The sequence below is a fragment of the Scyliorhinus canicula genome, chromosome 7 (genome assembly GCF_902713615.1).
Source record: "Scyliorhinus canicula chromosome 7, sScyCan1.1, whole genome shotgun sequence".
NCBI classification, from domain to species: domain Eukaryota; kingdom Metazoa; phylum Chordata; class Chondrichthyes; order Carcharhiniformes; family Scyliorhinidae; genus Scyliorhinus; species Scyliorhinus canicula.
Genome location: NC_052152.1, coordinates 181,463,693 through 181,481,283, shown reverse-complemented (window position 1 = coordinate 181,481,283; position 17,591 = coordinate 181,463,693). Strand labels below are relative to the sequence as shown.

General features: G+C 46.1%; 1 protein-coding gene across 2 annotated transcripts in view; it reads left to right on the top strand.

The window, feature by feature from the left end:
* The window catches only part of ptprt (protein tyrosine phosphatase receptor type T), a 1,581,811-nt gene that overhangs the window by 1,305,358 nt on the left and 258,862 nt on the right, over positions 1-17,591 (top strand). The window lies entirely within an intron of this gene.

Genomic DNA, 17,591 nt, shown 5'->3' with positions numbered 1-17,591 from the left:
AGCATTTGGTTATTTGGAATAATATTAAAAGCAATCAGTCATCCACTGTGCCCATAAATTGGATTTAGCAGTTACATAAAGCAAAATTCACTCTGGACATTGTAGGATCTCTCCTAACACAACATAATGTCTGATAAAGCTGTGTACCAATAAATATTGAATTTTCAAAGCAAATCTTTGGGAATGATATGAATGAAATCGAACTGATGAATTATTACTGCAGAGTCACTGGAGTAAGAATGATGGAGTGTCGCAGGACATTGTTGTATGTACACATTGCAGAGTGCCAGCTCATCATGTCTTTGAGCTTTGAGACTCGATCGCCATGTGAAGAAATGCTGAAATAAAATGCAGCTTTTCTTCATCGGAAACAGGAGATCAGTGGGCAAATTAGCCCAGGCCACTCTTGCATACATTATTTTGACCGGTAACATTCCGGCATTGGAAAATGCGTGGCAGTAGACCATTTTCCTGAACATTCAAGCGGAAAATGCCGTGAGGCATGATGGCACATGTTACAGTAGGGGAAAAGAATTAAAAGGGAAAATAATCAGATTATTTTATTCTTAAACTGCTAAATCTGTGCCTTTTTAAAATGGCTTTAGTATGTTCTTGTGCAAAGTTATATCACACTTATAATGATGGTTGTCGATCAGAGGTAATGGTAGACTATAATAATGTGATTGTGCATTTTGGGGACAATTATGGTGTTTAATCATCTGTAATTTACAGACAACATTGTAGACCCATTGCATACAGATGGTGAGCAGTGTTTTGCAAACACTTGCATTTTAACCCACTATAAATATATATATTATACTAATGTGTAATTGCTTATGGGTTTGCCTGCTATTACTTTGGTAGTTATTTAAACAGGGATCATAACCTATTTATTTATATTACTAAAATGCATGTATGCATCCTGTTTAACATCCTGTTCTCATGATTTGTATAACACTTTTATGACAACTAATTACAGTGCAAAGAAGGTACACAACCTTGAATAATTTAGAATTTTCTGATGTAAACTCTTGCCTGTCACAACGTAGTTGCAGGTCCTGACCACTGCAGAGGCAACAAGTGATAAGTCGCCTAACACCGTCCTCCATTTTGTTTTTCTTTTGATTGCATGTGACCTTTCTTTAATTTTATCCATTTTATAAATATGTCTCCATCATTAAATTCATTCATTTTAAATTTGAAAGCTCCGTAAGTTTGTTTTTGCTCTGGTAGTTTCTCCCCTGATAAACAAATAAACTGACACTTATTGTTCCAGAGCTTCCTGCTCCTTTTAGATAAATATATATTGCCCTGTTGGCTCCTAGAAATTAATGGTGCTGCCTGTTCTACTAGATATAAATATTAAATGTTTTCCACTGCTCATTTTTCCTCCTACAACTCACTGCAGCCTGCTCACTGAAGTATAAATAAATGTATTACCCTTCTGTTTGCTAAAATTTAATGGTGCTCCCTGCTCCCTGAGATATAAATAAAAAAAATCCCTGCTGTTTGCTAAAATTTCCTTCTATTGCCACCTCGCCTGATCTATAGAAACTCAACTTTATTCCCTAAAATTCAATGCTGATGCCTCCTCGGCCCATAATTAAATATTCCCTACTGTCAGCCTTTCCTCCAAAAATGTGTCCGTCTGCATGATTTATGATAAATAATTAAATGTCTGACTGGAAAGTGTGCTGATAGATGCTAAGATGGTGACAACAGATTGCAAGAGCCCATTCCAGAACAGTGTGGGTGGAAAAATCAGAGCAAAGATAGAGGGAAGAATTTTCTGCGTATTTGCATCCGGAGACGTGGAACACAGTGTAAATGATAGGGAAAAAGCGAGCAAAGTACATAATTACACTATATTCAAATTTCCACGATTTTCACTTTGTCTATCGATCACTGTGCCCAAACAAATTGGAAGCTCTTTTAACATTAGGACAGATTTTCAGCATAGTCACCTGAACCAAGTGCACATCAGCAGATCCAGGCTAGTTAAATCCACCCTCAGCTTGTGAATCCTGATTTTATTTGTTTATTTGCTGGCGATAGACCTGCTTGCACTTGTCAAGGAGGAGAAGGAACCGAATAAAGAGAATGAGAGAATGGAGGCCCTGAGAGTGAAGCATCACCAGTAGCGAGGATGCCCACAGGCAATTTCTCACCCCACGGAGGAGCTATCTGTTTGATGGCTTTGAAAAGGAGGTGATTACCAATCCTGTGACTAGCTCCATGATGACTTGAGCCCCAGTGCCAATGTAGCAGAGCCTCAACTGGTCAAAATGAATGCCACCACTGCCCCAGGGAGTGAGGTTTATGGGGTTGAGTCCATCTCGACATCCAGAGGGCACCTGTGCAGAGGTGAGGGACTTCAGTGTTGGAAAAGCTGGGACTGTTCTTCTTCGAGAAGAAAGGGTTGAGAGGAGATTTGATAGAGGGTTTTTCTTAAATAACATGACACCATAGTTCTGGAGAAAAACTGTTTTTATGGGCAGAATGGTTGAAAACCAGAGGGTACCAACTTAAGGCGATTGGTAAAAGAACTAATGGCGATGTGAGGAAAAGCTTTTTTATGCAGCGAATGGGTTAGGATCTGGGATACATTGCCTGATGAGTGTCGTAGAGGCAGAGTCAATTGGGGCTTTCTAAAGAAAAATTGGAGAATTATCCGAAGTGAAACATTTGTAGAATTATACGGCAAAGGGATAGGTCAATTGCCCTTACAAAAAGCTGGCATGGACACAACTGGCTGAATGGCTTCCTTCTGTGCAGTACCCATTCTATGATTCTATGATTAGTCAAGGGAAGTGAAGGCGTGCCTTCAGCAGGTACCTGCTGCCCTTCTCCATTGGCTGAGGGAATCATTGGATTTGGCATGTTTGTGGAACAAAGGCAGAGGAGGGTATTACATTTCTAGATGATAGATAGCTCCCCCTGAGTGAAGGGGCCGTCTGATGAAGCACAAGACACAATGAAGGTTTCTCATCAAATCCCACAAAGCCACATGAATAGAAAGAGCTACTGCAGCCTCAACGTTCCATTTGACTGACATGTCTAACTGCACATCTTTCGAGATGCAGCGCGCAAAGGCCTGTCTTGACGCCTTTGCTCCATGCAACTTTGTCACTGCACTCAAGCATGGAAACCTTGATTGGATGAAAAGATGGATCCTTGATGATAAATCTTATTCCTTGTTGCTGTCACACTTTTGCCATTCATAGTATGTAAGCATCACTGGAAAACCCAAATTTCCCTTGAGAAGGTGGTGGTGAGCTGCTTTCTTGAACCGCTGCAGTCCATACAGTGTAGGTACACACACCATGCTGTTAGGGAGGGAGTTCCAGAATTTTGTCCCAGCGACTGTGAAGGAACAACAAAGTATTTCCAAGTCAGGATGGTGTGTGGCTTTGACACAAAATTGCAAATGCTGCCCTTATTCTTCTGGGTGGCAGAAGACATGGGTTTGGAAGGTGCTTTCAAAGGAGCCGTGGAAAATTGGTGCAATGCATCCTGCAAGTAATACACACAGTTGCAACTATGCGTGGGTGGTGAAGAGAACAAATATTTCAGGTGGTGGTCCAGGTACCAATCAAGTGGGCTGCTTTGTCCTGAATGGTATCAAGCTTCTTGAGTATTGTTGGAGCTGGACTCATCCATGTAAGTGGATAGTTTTCCATCACACTCCTGACTTGCGCCTTGTAGGTAGTGGACAGGCTTTGGGGAGACACAGGGTGAGTTAGCCACCTCAGAATTTACAGCTCTGATCCCCTCTTGTTTCCACTGTATTTCTGTAATTTCTGATTAAGCGTAACCCCTTAATGATGATGGGGAATTCAGTGATGGTAATGACATATAATGTCAAGGGAACATGTTTATAATCTCTCTTCTTAAAGGTGGACAATGCCTGGTTCTTTTGCACTACAAATATTACTTGTCATTTATCTGCCAAAACTTGAATGTTGTCCTAGTTTTGATGTTTGTGGACACAGACTGCTCCGGTATCTGAGGAGTCTCAAATGGCACTGAACACGACGCAATCATCAGTTGACACCCCATTTCTGACTTTAGGATGGAAGGAGTATCATTGATGAAGCAGTTAAAGGTAGTTGAGCCTTCAAAAAGAGCCTGAGGAACTTGTGCAGCAATTTCCCGGTACTGAGATGATTGGTCTCCAACAAACACAAGCATCCTCCATTGTGCTAGGTATGATTCCAACTAGATTGGGGATTTCACCCTGATTGCTAATGACTTCAATTCAGCTAGGACACTTTGGTCAAATTCTGCCTTGATGCCAAGGGCAGTCACTCTTTTCTCAATCTGGAATTCTGGTTTTTTTGTCCATAACTGAATCAAGAATGTAAGGCAGCCTGGAATTGATTGACCCTGAGGGAATATAGTTGAGAGGATCATCTGGGTCATGAAGAGCAACTCCCTCTGCTTGGACAGGTTTGGGGTTGTCCTTCAGTACAGCCCAAAGAGTGCAGCAAAGATTGTAGATGTGTGTCGTATCCATACCATAGTTGAAGATTTGTACCTTGACATATTGGGGAGGACCAATTATGTGAAATATCCTGGACCTGGAATCCAGAGCCAAGGGACATAGTGCGCCTGCAAGATTTGTTGCTCAAACAGCAAAGGTCAGATGTCAGCTTGTGGCACAGGCCTTTACCCAGAGGCTGCAACCAGAAAAGTTAGACGCAGCTTTTTTTATTTAATAAATGTTTTGTGCAAAAAGTATTTCATATGGTTAGTAACCTTGAACCTCAAATTTGAATATACCAGCTAACTTTCCTGGAAAAGTTAAATTTGACCAAATTCCTGAATGAACTCCAATGCACCTTATGCACTACATAGAGAATAATTGGTCAGAATTTTCCCAAGTCCCGCCGGCGGAGTCAATGGAGGGCATGGCGATAGAATATGGCGGGAAACCATAATGAATTTACAGTGGTGTCTTCTGCTGGTGCCCTACATGACGGGCCGGAAAACCCACCAGGGGACAGTGTGAACCTCATTTGCATCCTGTTAATGGGATGCAGACGAAGGCCTATGACAGATTCTCCATGATGTGAGTGGGAAAACACCCCGGTGAGAAACACATTCGGAATAATACGGCGTGCAGATATCGGGACTCATCTGAACAATGCCTGAGGCTGACTCCGGATTTCAGGATTGAGATCATCTACAACCCTAGAACACCACAGCAGTGGTTTGGGGGAACAGCTGCAGGTGAACCTTCCAGATTAGGTATCCTGGAGGGAGTCCATCTTCCAGCCTTCGAATGTTCCTGAAGATCCATCTTCATTCTCAGGGAGTCTTTTCTCAGTCATCGGTCAGCGATGTTGGATTCCTTTTCAATACAGCACCCGTACACGATGATGCACTGCACACAATCGAGACCTGCGCTGCCACTGAATATGGCGTAAAACACCCTGGTGCATGATTAATGAGATTAGGACCAGACAATTTGGTGTGTATTCCTGGGCGGTTGTTGCAGCCAGAAACGTTCCATGGGCGGGGTTCTCCAATCCCGTGGCGGGTCGGAGAATCGCCGGTTGGGGGGGCGCAAATCCCGCGGAACTGCTCCGATGCCGGGCCGCCGATTCTCCTGCGACAGGTTAATCGGCGCGCGCAGTCGCTGCTGCACTGGTCAGGGGCTGCTCAGCGCTGCCCCCTCCCCCAGCGATTCTGCATGCTCGGCCGAGTCCCGCCGGCGTCGATTGCGTGTGGTCCTACCAAGCGGAACCTCGTCGTTCTGGCTGCGGGTGCCGTCCTGGTGAGGGGGAGGGGGATCCGACTCTGAGGGGGGGGGGCCTCCACCATGGCCAGGCTCGTGATCGGGGGCTACCGAGCGGCGGGCGGGCTAATTCCGGTGGGGGCCTATGTTCCTCCGTGCCGGGCCCCTGCAGGGCTTTGCCATGTTGCCCGGGAGCCGGCACGGAGACGGCAACTCACACGCATGCACGGACCCACGCAGCCCGTGCTGGCGCCCCTATCGGCAGCTGGATCTGTGTGAAGCACTCAGTGCCGTGCTGGCCCCCTGTGCGGCACAGGATTGCTGCTCCTAGCGGCCAGATGATGCCATCGTAAAACACTTAGCCCCATTATCAGAGAATCCCGCCCCATGCTCCTGCACCTGCTACAGCACTTAGTCTAAAAATGGGAGAATTCCATGCACAGTTTATTGTTGAGAGAAAGAGACATGAGCCGCGATTCTCCAAGGCTCAGGTCGCTGAGGAATTCTTCATAAGGGCAGCACGGTAGCATTGTGGATAGCACAATTGCTTCACAGCTCCAGGGTCCCAGGTTCGATTCCGGCTTGGGTCACTGTCTGTGCGGAGTCTGCACATTCTCCCCGTGTGTGCGTGGGTTTCCTCCGGGTGCTCCGGTTTCCTCCCACAGTCCAAAGATGTGCAGGTTAAGTGGATTGGCCATGAAAAATTGCTCTTAGTCCAAAATTGCCCTTAGTGTTGGGTGGGGTTACTGGGTTATGGGGATAGGGTGGAGGTGTTGACCTTGGGTAGGGTGCTCTTTCCAAGAGCCGGTGCAGACTCGATGGGCCGAATGGCCTCCTTCTGCACTGTAAATTCTATGATATTAGAATGAGGCCTACTGCCTTGCTCAAAAATGCAGATTTGCCAAAAAGTGATCCTGCCCATTGTGGCCGGGATTCGCCTTACAACGTCTCGCCAGATTGTGTTGAATGTCGTGAGGTGTTGCAAACCATATAGATCTCAGGAATGGGGGGCGAAATTCTCCGCCCCCCACGACGGGTGGGAGAATAGCGGGAGGGCCTTCCCGACTTTTTTGACGCCCTCCCGCTATTCTCCCACCCCCCCGCCGAAATCCCGACACGAATCGCTGCCGCCGTTTTTTTACGGCCGGCAGCGATTCACAGCTGTTAGAAGGGCCGAAGTCCCAGCCCTTTACGACCTTTTTACGAACGGCAAACACACCTGGTCCTGCCGTTCGTAAAAACGTCGTGACCACCTGGAAAAAAATAACCATGGCACCGATTGGCACGGCAGTACCACGGCCGTGCCAAGGGTGCCATGGGCCCGCGATCGGTGCCCACCGATCGCGGGCAGCGGGCCCGATGCCCGCGCACTATTTGTCCTTCCGCCGCCCCGCAGTATCAATACGCGGGGCGGCTGAGGGGCAACCCGGACCGCGCATGCGCGGGTTTCGCGCAAAAACGCGATGACGTCACCCGCGCATGCGCGGGTGGCGTCTTCCCACCTGCGCATGCGCGGCTGACGTCATATGACGCGTCAGCCGGCGCTAAGTCCGACAAGCGGGTTTAACGATTTTCGTTAAGCCCGACTTGTCGGAGCCTCCGACGTCGGGCTGCTAGCCCCGACGGGGGACCAGAATCGGTCCCCCGTCGGGAAGGGGCGCGATGCCGTAAAACCCGCCCGGGTTTTACGGCGGTTTGACGATTTTTCCCGTTTTGGGAGAATTTCGCCCGGGGTCTCCCAGCTTTCAACGGCCACGCTGTGCTGCGGTGAGCTGCTTTTCGGTACAGTGTGGTCGTTGGATCACACCCATTGTGTGCTGCCATTGTCATATCATTGGCAAAAATGTAATAAATGTAATACAATTATATGAAATTGTCCAATGGCCTTCATTGTATTGGGCAGAATTGATCTTTAATCTTCAATGAACTATTCTCTACAATATCAAATAACTATACAGAAGGAAAAATTGCTGATTCACACTGAAAGCAGCTGAAATATCACTTTATTTGGCATGTTTCTAGCCTGTCTCTCTTGTGGCAGGATGTCAAACAGTAGGAGAATTTGACCTTACAGTTCCTTGGTCCTTTCATATAACAGCCACAACTCTGTTGCAGCATTTCGTTTTATGTGGAAAACATTGACCGGCCTGTGACTTGACAACATTGCATCCCAATGGGAAAAACAGAAGGCCCAATTTGACTGCTAACAGAGATGTACAGAGGTTTTCCTGACAGGTACTGCTGGGATTTGTACTCCCAAGATGGCAGGAGCATTCTGTCTGAAATCTGCATGGAAGTCATATTACTTCACCTTGAAAACTCCAACCTTTTCATTCTAAAGAGACAGAGAACATTGTCAAAGTGGCTCACTGTGCTCTTTTAATGGCAAATATTTAGCATCAATGGATTCATTGAAAACATATATAGTTACTGCTTTAGTGGCACCAAGTGTTGCCTTGGGCAAACACACTATAGCATTATTGCAAAATGCTTTTCCTTCATTTTGACGCAATGTGCAGTTGCAATGTAGTGCAGCCTGAATCCAGAGCCCAACCTGACATTGGATTGTATGGTAACAGGGATTCTCAAGAGGACTCCTCGCTTTGTTTTACTTTACTTTGAGTCAGTTTTGTGAGGGCCACAAAGAATCCAGCATGAGTTTGTAGAGTCAAACAGAAAGTAAATTTATTGGCAACACTATGTGCATAGCACCAGCCGTTCACTACTGGTTCCTTCTCTAGCCAGTACCACACTGGCCAGCTCTATTTATACAGCCACAAAGCTAATGATTACCTCGCACTCCCCCTCATTCGGGAACTCATATTCCTCAAGGAACATGAGGTAAGCAATTGTTCCCCACCAATAGATGTGAGCATCACTGGCAAAGTCAACATGTATTGTCCTTAATTGCCCTCAAGGTTGTTTTGAAATCAGATGGAGACAGACCTGATTAGCCCATTCGTGAGGGAAAATCCTGATTATCTGGCATTAAAAATTAAAGGATCAATATTTACAATATCAGTTTATAATGTAGATTTGTCAGCAGGGATTGCTTTCCCTATCCCAACATGGTGCGACTTCTGACTCCTTCCTTAGCCTATACAGCGAAGACACTCAGATGCTTCACTAACTCAACTTCACTGCCATAAGTTTTGCTGTTGAATAATAAATGACACACAGTGCAACTTCAATAATATTAAAATAAGGAGGCAGTGTACGATGATAAAATGGGGGCTGAATGATATATGCACGGTCCTGGTCCAATCATTCTGTGACCGCTAACCCTGCTCACAATGCCAGGGGTCATCAACTAAACATTTCGTATCATTGTTCTAAACTATAAAGTATTGCACAAACCTTCAAGTGTTTTAAAAACTCCCAGGTTGAAACTGTTCAAAGGGGTGCTTTACCTTATTCCCTGAAGCTCTGGCTGTGTTTTAAAAATGGGTCAGACTGCTCTCACTTCCCTTTATCATCAGCCCATCCACTGCAGTTTTCTCCTCGTCTTTGAAAATACTGTCAAGGATTGCAGCGGGAGGCTGCAGCTGGTGCTTCCCATCAGCAGCCTCCAGAGTCTCATTATTATAGTGACACAGACTCCACTGCAATTGGAACAGGAAGCTGAAGCCTAATGAGAGAGTTTTTAATTGATTCAAAGTTTGAAGGCAAAGGCAAACTCTATTATTGAACGATAAACTAAAAGACATTCATTGACCAGCTAGCTTTCGAACCGGCACCTCTGCGCACCAACACATTTAAACATTTAAAGCTGGAAATCGAATATTAACAGAGAAAAAGCTTTTGCATTAATTTCCCTGTTACATTAATGGAAGCACTTTTTTTAAATTTAGAGGCGTTTTAACACATCTTTTAAAACTGTTAACGGGAATATAAATGCAGTGATTATTTGGCTGTTATTGTTGCCAATGGTCAGTTCTAAACTATAGTGCCAAACAGGTTTATGAAGCAATATGTTTTCCACTGCACAGTGTGGGCTGGTATTTCTTTTTTCAGTTTCTTGCCTATAATAGAATATAATAAACTCTGGGAGCTGCTGATGTAAATGATGCTTTTGATTAATTTTGATGGTACACAGCTGGGTAGTGATTGATTGATTGATTCATAATAATGCTGCTGCTGTAAACGCCAGTTTATATCCATCACGGTGATTTGTAACTATTACATGGCTATTCAGTGGCAGCATTCATTCAAGTGTTTTTGGACACCCCTGCAGGTAGGAAGCCTTAATTGGTTGCAGTATTAAATGGACACTGCAGGAAATTTCTGCTTGTCCCCCATTTTATTCAATTTAGAGTCAGGAGCAGAGATGTCGGGATTAAACAATAATTCAGTCTGCCTTTTAAAAAAAATAAATTTAGAGTACCCAATTCATTTTTTTCAATTAAGGGGCAATTTAGCATGGCCAATCCACCTACCTTGCATATCTTTGGATTGTGGGGGCGAAACCCACGCAAACACGGGGAGAATGCGCAAACTCCACATGGACAGTGACCCAGAGCCAGGGTCGAACCAGGGACCTCGGCGCTGTGAGTCAGCAGTGCTAACCACTGCACCACCGTGCTGTCCAATTCAGTCTGTTAATAGATACAAATGATAGATATTCCCCAGTAAAGTACTAATGAAACAGATTGCACCAAGTATGAAAATTTTACCTTATTGATTAAAATGGAAAATATTATATTCCTATAACTTAATTGTTTCAAATCATTTATTCGACAAAGCTGATATTAGTTTAATTGTCGCGAAATGTATGGGCGGCACAGTAGCAAAATGGTTAGCATTATTGCCTCACAGCTCCAGAGTCCCAGGTTCGATTCCCGGCTTGGGTCACTGTCTGTGCGGAGTCTGCACATTCTCTCCCTGTCTGCGTGGGTTTCCTCCGGGTGCTCCGGTTTCCTCCCACAAGTCCCAAAGAATGTGCTGTTAGATAATTTGGACATTCTGAATTCACCCTCTGTGTACCCTAACAGAGGCCTGAAAGTGGCCACTAGGGGCTTTTCACAGTAACTTCATTGCAGTGTTAATGTAAGCCTACTTGTGACAATAAAGATTATTATTATTATAAGAAAATTGGAGAACTAATGTATAAGTTGACAGAAAATTATAAGTTGGTAACCAGCATTAGGGCGGCACGATGGGACAGTGGTTAGCACTGCTGCTTCACAGCTCAAGGGTCCCGGGTTCCTTTCCGGTCTCGGGTGACTGTCTGTGTGGTGTTTGCACTTTTTCCCCGTGTCTGTGTGGGTTTCCTCCGGGTGCTTCAGTTTCCTCCCACAGTCCAAAGATGTGCAGGTTAGGTGGATTGGCCATGCTAAATTGCCCCTTAGTATCCAAAAGGTTAGGTGGGGTTACTGGGTTATGGGGATAGGGTGGAGGCATGGGTTTAAGTAGGGTGCTCTTTCCAAGGACCAGGGCAGACTCAATGGGCTGAATGACCTCCTTCTGCACTGTAAATTCTATGACTCTATGGTTCTACTATAGGGTTTCAGATGATCTTCAGCCGCTGTTTTATCATTCAAATCTTCTTCAATTAAATGATTGTTTGTAAAAATAGAGGATAAATGGTATACGTGCCTTTAATCTCCTGTTGTACACAGCCATACTGCTTCTTATTGTCCACTTGAATAGAATAGGTCTGGCGAACCCCGGGAAACAGTTTCTTCCTCAGACAGGGTTTCTAGCACTTGGCCATAATTACAACCAGTGGCCTTTCTGCGATGAAACTTATGGACCTTAGTAATAGGTTAAAAAATGGAATGACAACTGGTTGTGCAATCCATGTCGCCCAATTACTGTCAATACATGTTGCCCCATTATGAGCTCTCTGCAGTTTATTTAATAGCCTGAGTAAGTTAAATATCATGACTGAAATGTCCTCAAAATTAAGACTCAGGTAAGTTCCTTTTGTTCTTTCCCACACAGAGTAATCCAGTATTGTCACTTACGTTATTATATCAGGCTAGCATAATTCGGCCCATAACATTCCCTTATTTCCATCAGTTTAACGTTCATCTACACCTCTCTTTCAGCGTTTTGTGTTGCTCACAAACTGGACCTTTGCCTTTCACCATTCCTACAGCAACTTTCAGCTCCCAACCTTTCCCCTTATTAAGATTGGACTTTGCAGCTCCCAACTTCTCTTTCTCGCACCTACTTTACTGGATAATGTATTTTACAGAACAGAGTTGCTTCCTGAACTCTGGTCAATAGAGACACAACCCTATAAAAAAAGTATTATTCATTGCCATTGCTATTCATCAGACCATCTTCCTCAGCCGTGTGCTGATATGTGCTCAGTGTGTTCGTGCCTCACTCTATACTCCCTGTGCCTTTCTGTCACAGTGAGTTGCCTGACTGCATCTGTCACAAAACATGGCTTGAAATCTAGTAAAGTTAATGGAATGGATTCTGCATTATGAAAGCAAATGGTCTGTCACCAAATACAAAACACAATTTGTTTGCACTCCAATATGATTTCCAATCCCTTGCCCAGCTCAGTGCCTTTCCTAACTCGAGCTGATAACAGAGTTGGCAAAAATGTCAGCGATGTGAATGAACAGCCTTAATGTTTCCAATATTCATTGATAAAAACCTTAAAACACTTTTTTTTATGGTAAGACAGCATAACATGGTCGTGTCCAGAAGATCTCATGGCCCAAGATTTCCTGAAATTGTCAAAATATTTGGGATTGTGCTCTGGCCTTGCTGAACACCAACTTTTTCCACAGAACTCAGTTGCCTATGTTTAGAAACGAAAAGACCCATGCAAGGGGCGGCATGGTGGCGCAGTGGTTAGCACTGCTGCCTCACGGCGCCGAGGACCCGGGTTCGATCCCGGTCCCGGGTCACTGTCCGTCTCGAGTTTGCACATTCTGCCCATGTATGCGTGGGTCTCACCCCCACAACTCAAAAATATGTGCAGGGTAGGTGTATTGGCCATGTTAACTTGCCCCTTGATTGGAAAAAAAACCTGCGTGAAACATGTGTAGGTACAATGCTCTCAATAGGGTTAACGACAATTGGTCTGTTGTGTCTTGCCACGGCATGTCACATTCAGAGCCCCTTTCCCTCTGTTATTCCTATTCCAACATTCTGTAGAACAGAGATAGAGGCCTGTTGGGAAGTTCATTGCAGCTGCTTAGTCCTCAAGACTGCAGGCTGTGGGGAAAGCTGTGGGAAACCGGAGTCTGAAATCTTTCAGGGGTACTGAGACAAACAATGTACAGTTAGTACAATTCAGCTCTCAGTAAGGAAAAAAGGGACCAAAATCACTTTTAAAATTTAGGTATGCCGACCCAGTTACACAAAACTTCAGGCTTTGTTTACATTGAATTTTGGGGGTGATAGCATGACAGTAATGACAGACATAAATGCGAAAAACGCTTCCATTCGTAACACATTTTCAAAAGTGTAAATAAGTGAGAGGGGTTTTGGTGGGTGCATCTTGAGAACCATTGAAACATTCGGGAAGATTTGCATGTTATGACATAAAATGATATAAATTAGTTATGCTCAAATTACCCTGGAGAGAAAAGAGCACAAAACATTATAGTTTTTCCAAAATTTCATAGAAATTCTGGGCCATATATTTTGAACGATCGTTTCATGTTGTCCTGCAGTCCAGTTGCATCATTTAACAATTCTTATTTTTTATGTTGAAAATTGGGCAACTGCTGAATTGGGCAAATTTCCAATGGGACTTAATGAAATACAGTTTATTAGTTACAGAATATGCTTCCATATAATTAGGTATGATTTATGGGCAGCATGGGCGCATAGTCGTTAGCACAGTTGCTTCACAGGTCCAGGGTCCCAGGTTCGATTCCCCGCTGGGTCACTGACTGTGTGGAGTCTGCACGTTCTCCCCATGTGTGAGTGGGTTTCCTCCGTGTGCTCCGGTTTCCTCCCACAGTCCAAAGATGTGGGGCGAGATTCTCCGCAAATGCGGAGAATCGTAAAGGCTGCCGTGGGACAGGCCGTGACCCACGGCAGGCTTCACGCCCACTTCCGGGACCCGATTCTCCCCCCGGGGGGGGCTAGGACCGCGGCCCCGTGCGTTACGGCGGTGTGGCCTTGACGGCGGTCATCAAGGCCACATGTCAAGCGTCATGCCATTTGACGCAGCCGATGACATCAGCCACGCATGCGCAGTTTGGACAACGCCAACCGCGCATGCGCAGTTGGCGTCTTTTCCCTCAGCTGCCCCGCAAGACGTGGCGACTTGATCTTGCGGGGCGGCGGAGGGAAAAGAGTGCGTCCATTACGGACGCACGGCCCGTGATCGGTGGGCACCGATCGCGGGCCTATGCCCCCCTTGGCACGGCCATGGTACTGCCATGCCAATCGGGTCCCCAGATGCCCCAAACGGGCATCTGGCGCCCGTTTCACGACGGCAGCGAGCAGGTGTGTTTGCTGCCATGTTGAAACGGGTGTGAAGGCCCGGCCGCTCAGCTCATCGGCCTCAGAGAATCGGCGCTCGCCGTAAAAAACGGCGAGCGGCGATTCGTGGCGTGGGTCGGGCGTGGGGGGGGGGGTGAGAATAACGGGAGGGCGTGAAAAATGTTGGGAGGCCCTCCCGCTATTTTCCCACCCGGCGTGGGGGGCGGAGAATTGCGCCCCTGCAGTTTAAGTGGATTGGCTATGCTAAATTGCCCTAGTGTTCTAAAAAGGTCAGTTGGGGTTGCGGGGATAGGGTGGAGGTGCGGGGATCGCGTGAAGGTGCTCTTTGCAGGGGCTGATGCAGACTCAATGGGCCAAATGGCCTCCTTCTGCACTGTAAATTCTATGATCAGAGGATATATGCGCGGTTCCGGGGATGGGAGGAGAGGGGGATTAGGGAAATTATAGATCATTTTCTGGGAGGGTGGTTTGTGAGCTTGGCGGAGTTGAATGAGAAGTTTGGACTGGCCCGGGAGGAGAGTTTCCGGTACGTGCAGGACTTTGCAAAGAAGGTCTTTCCGCCCTTCTCGATAGTGGCTGCCTCTTCGTTGCTGGAGGTGGTACTGTCAGCGCGGGGGGGGGGGGGGGTCAGCGCCGGGGGGGATGAGTTCCACAACAGTTGGGGTTTGTTCATTCTGCACTTTGGAAAGTTGGTCACGGTCGACTGTTAATGGCGGGGGGGGCAGGGTGTGGGGGGGGGGGGGAGGGATCCTCATTGGATGGGGAGGTTTTAAATGTTGGGGTGCTCTTTCTTGTAAAGTGTTGAAAATAGGAATAAAAATATATTTTTTAAGAAGTATGAATTATCAAGCTTCTGATACCAGCTGGAGTATGTCAGTAGTCACTGTATTAAATAAATTACGAGGAATGCAATACAAAGTGAACTCAAACTGCAGAATTAATATCATAAGCATTAAGATAATCACATGAAATTCCTAAGCCTGCAATTTTGTCAAGATTGTCTTGACAACCTTGTGTCTTGTCTGCGAATACAGCAGACAAAAGAATACAACTGGAAGGAGCCAATTTTCAATGACCAGTTGTGCTGTGAATTGTATGATATCATTTTTGTTAAAGTCTATCGTTTTAATTCATTTTTGCTTTGCTGTTGCAAAATGCATTGAAGGTTATAATTGCATACATTAAAAATCAACATCTTACAGACTAATCCAAAAACAAATCACTTTGACCATGACCATTTCACCATGACCATTGTGATTCAAGCCTAGGTTAGAGTGCTGACGTTCAGGCTGCAGCATTTGCTACCCAGTACTCTTCATGCTAAGATCCCTCTTCAGCAGTTGGCTTTTCTCAGATTGTTCCACCACCATCGATAGGAAGAATCCTCCCACTACCACACTTGCAATTGGAGGCATTTTTTAAAAAAGACACAAGCAGAATTATTATGACTCAGTTCTGTATTTTGCCTCCATTCTATTGAATTGCAAGCACCCTTTATAGAAACACTGTCAGTGCCTTCATGCAGTCTATATTTTTTCAAGAGAATCACTGGGGGTGATTTTCAATCGGCGACTGCCCGGGCTGCCAATCTTGGGAAATGAGGTAACCGGCAGTGAAAACATACTTTCTGCAAAATCACCTAGCCCCAATGGTCAGCCCTTTGATACTAAGCCTTGACTGGCCTAACCATCAAGATGAAAATGCCCCTAGTTACCCCACAAAAAGACTCCCCTCCCAGAGTGTCCTTCATAATTCTGCTTCACATTTACCTCCAGGGCTCGATTCTTCCAAAAAATGTCAAAGTTCATTTGTGGCGGGTTTTGCAGGGGGTTTCCCGCCGACTCTGCCGGCGAGTTCTCCATCGCTATTTAATGACACTTAGTCACTTTTTCAGGCCTTGTGGCGTTTCTCACTGGCTTAGGCCACACTTAGAATTTTTTTTTTGCACTGGTGAGCTGAACACAGAAATCAGGCCGCCATTTGAAAGGGTGTCTCAATCTCTAAGTGAGCTTGTTGGTCCCCACCTCCACCTATGGGCAATGTCATCCCCCACATACATGGACACTCCCCCACACCCCCCAAGTGATGACAGCCTGCTACGGGGTCCCTGGGGGTCCCCCCTCTTCAGACCCTCCCAAACCCCTTACAGCACCCCCTTCTAGGACCTGCACCCATCACGCACCAACCTCCCAGAGGCCCTGCACTCCCTCACCCTTCAAACCCCCACTCCACCCTCATTTCATGAGCATGGCCCCCCCTTGCCCCTAGACCCATGACAGTGGCACTCAGACACTGTTGCATTGCCACCCTAGAACATAAGCAGTGCTCCTGCTGGCTTGGAAGTGCCATCCAGGCACCTTGGCAGTACCACGGTGGCAGTGCTAAGGTGCCAGTGTGGCAGTGCCAAGGTGCCCACATTCCAGGGGGAAGGCCAGGGAGCCACCCTACACTTACCCTGGCCACCCAGGGGGCTCCAGTGGCCCAGGAGACCCCCCAATTGCATTCCTCCTGGTCCACGTTTGTGTGGATCAGCATTGATTGACGCCCGGCTGTAGCTTCACTGGGGAGGTTGAGGAATCATGCGAGGCCGCTGGATCCCGCGCAGGTAGGTCGTAAGTAGGTTTACAACCTACATCCGTGAACACTATTCGGTCCCACCCATTTGGGACAGGATTCCGACTCCGTGTTGCGCTCAAGCAAGAGCCCAACGCGGCCGGAGATTCAGGCCCTCAGTACTTCACCCGTTGTCATTTCCCCATTTATTATATTCCACTAGCTTGGGTCCATGACTCTGGTGGGTAATTGCCATGGAAATCACATGAGTACCGGCACGGATTAAGTTGTACAGGCAGAGACGCCTTAAGCAGAGACGCTCAGCACGTCATTTTCCTCCTCCTATGCCTCCTTCTTGCTATGTTTGACCCAGCGAAGGGGGTGGCAGGTGAGCTGAGTTCTTTTAGCAGTCTCAGAAGAAATTAAGACAAGGCTTTTTCCTTTGATTTTATGCTATCATTGACTTCCCTTGACTTTCAGGATGGCAGCTGGTGACTAGTGGTGTTTTGCAGGGGTCCACCATTATTCAGGATATACATTAATGACCTGGAAGAAGGAACTGTGGGCATTGTTGCCAGGTTTACAGATGATACAAAGATATATAGACGGACAGGTTGTGTTGAGGAAACAGGGAGGCTGCAGAGGGACCTGGACAGGCTAGGAGAGTGGGGAAAGAAGTGGCAGATGGAATACAGGTGAAAAACTTGGGTAAGAAGAATAGAGGCATAGGCTATTTTCTAAATGGGGAAAGGCTTCAGGAATCTGAAGCACAAATGGACAAGGAGTCTTAGTTCAGGATTCACTTAAGGATAACATGCAAGTTCAGTTGGCATTTAGGAAGCCAAATGCAATGTTAGCATTCATGACAAGAGGGCTA